The sequence below is a fragment of the Alligator sinensis genome, unplaced genomic scaffold (genome assembly GCF_000455745.1).
Source record: "Alligator sinensis unplaced genomic scaffold, ASM45574v1 scaffold106_1, whole genome shotgun sequence".
Classification (NCBI taxonomy): Eukaryota; Metazoa; Chordata; order Crocodylia; family Alligatoridae; genus Alligator; species Alligator sinensis.
Window position 1 is genome coordinate 460,626 of NW_005843011.1, and position 2,229 is coordinate 462,854.

Here is a 2,229-nt window from a genome sequence, read left to right on the forward strand (position 1 = left end):
TCTGTCCCTCCCGCCTTTGGGCTTCCTTGTAGTGCATGGAAGAGGCCGAAGATTTTCTACGAGGCAGGTGGAGTGGGTTCAAACCACAGAGATCTGGATTTCAAACCTCCTTTGCTGGGGTCCATGCAAGCCACTTCTTCTCCCTCCCACTGTGGTTGCTCGGCCAGGTCCCCGAGGCATCGGCACAGGGGGGTCAGAGTGCAGCTGTACTGAGCTGGCACTATGTACTCCAGCAGCCAGGGCCATAAGACCTGGAGAGAAGAGCCCGGCAGCTTGGACTCAGCTACTTGTACCCCTGCACCCAGCTCTCTTCATCCAGTGCTCAAGGACAGTCTCCTCTTCGTCACCAATGACCCACCCACTTGAGGGTCTTTACCCCACCCATGACCTCATGTCTGTATCTCAGGAATAGCTGATCTCTGAAACCCTGTTCTAACACCGGCCAAACAAATCTCAATTTCAGAGAAGACTGAGCAGTGCAAGGAGAGAGAATGAGGAGGCCAGCTCAGCACAGGGATCCCTTCCAGCTGGGGTGTTGTATGTCATCACTTAAATGGCGGCAGCTTGCTCCATAACTCACAGCCAGCACTGGCCATGATCTATCTCCATTACCCTGCTGTCTCAACCCAATTAGTAGTGCCCATGTCGCTAGCAAGAGATCGTTCAAAAACATCCTTACTCTGCACTAAGTTAACTAAGGGTTAACAAAGGTTTTTGCCAGTAACTGCCTTTTTGCTGCGCATGTCAAAAAGAAATTTATTGCTGCGCCACTAACAGAGATAAAACTTTTGCCTTCTTTGCTTTACATAAATCATTGTAATTGGTCGGAATGACAGGGGAGTGTCCCTGCTACAAACACCCTAATGCAAACCGCTAGATAATTGGCGATTCTAGTTAAATTTATGACGTGGCGAAAAGCAATTGGCTATTATACAAATAAAACCTGTCTTCACTTCCGTGAAGTTGGAGACCTCCGCGCACGCACCTTGGAGACCTCTGAACGTACGTGTCAGAGTAACTGACAAATTGATCACTTGTCAGTTTCCCCCGTCTCGACCCCATCTCAGACGTAAATCAACGACCTGCCGGCCCGACCTTTTCTGCCCGACCACCGAACTCTTATGCAGACCGACCTACGAACCCTAAGCTGTAACTAACCAAATATCTCTAACCTCCGCTATTCACCACCTTGACGGCATGAGTAAACAATCTTGCTTTGCAACCGATAAGCGTCTGTGCCTAATTCCACTCCAAGCGTCATAAAATACCCGCCTGATGGGCCTCTAAAGGTCTCGACCCCCTTGCTGCAGTGCACGGCAGCAACACCTGCCAATGCAGAGAATTGCCCAGTGGAGAGGTACAGGGGATGAAGAGAAATTCCTTGATAATGCAAGGGCAGCAACTAACTGATCACCTACTTGGCTCGTGCCACTGATTGAGACATCCAGATTTTCCAGGATCTCCACACAGGTGGCTCGGATGCTCTGTTCCTCCTCAGCATCCTGACTGGAACGGTTTTTGGACTTCTGCACAAGAGACCGAGAGAAAGCTCATGAGCTAGTCAAGAGGCAATGACTGGACACTCAGTCTCCATCTCCTTCACAGCCAGCTTGAACGCTGCACAGTTACCACTGGATTTTATGTTCTGCTTAAAGCACAACTCACTGGAGCTGAGATAATTAAAGAAAAACCAAGCTGATGGGGCAGGTTGCCAGTTCAGAAAGACCTCCAACACTGTGCAACGACTTGCTGAACACAAAGTGTTTCTGGGGCCTGGGAGTGGGTTATGTCTTGAAACCTGCCAAGTATTCACCTCCCTCATCCTTCCAAGAGAACCCTTCAGATTCAGCCCAGCGGACACAAATGTGCAGGCATCACACACCCGCTCTGCTGCGTCTGCTCCAGGGCCCAGCCAGCTCAATTGTCTCGTCACTGTGATTCTATCGATGGGCCAAGTTATGTCCTGGGCACCAAGACACGTCCTCAGGAGTCTATTTCTACCAGAGAGCATTGCTGTTCTGAAGGAAGTCTCCCTGACAGACTGTGTGGTCAGGGTTTTCACTCCTCAGTGCCTGACGGGGCAAATCTCAGCCTCATCAGAAGATGTACATAGTCCAGATGAGAGTCTGGTCTTGCTAACAGCCTGGGGAAAATCCAGAGGAGCTGCACTGACATCCCGAGAGCTCCCTTGGATCTGTTGTACCAGTGGAAATGGTCTGACCCTGGTTC

At 50.3% G+C, this 2,229-nt stretch overlaps 1 pseudogene; it reads right to left on the reverse strand.

The window, feature by feature from the left end:
* The window catches only part of LOC106723027, a 19,050-nt pseudogene that overhangs the window by 14,949 nt on the left and 1,872 nt on the right, over positions 1-2,229 (reverse strand).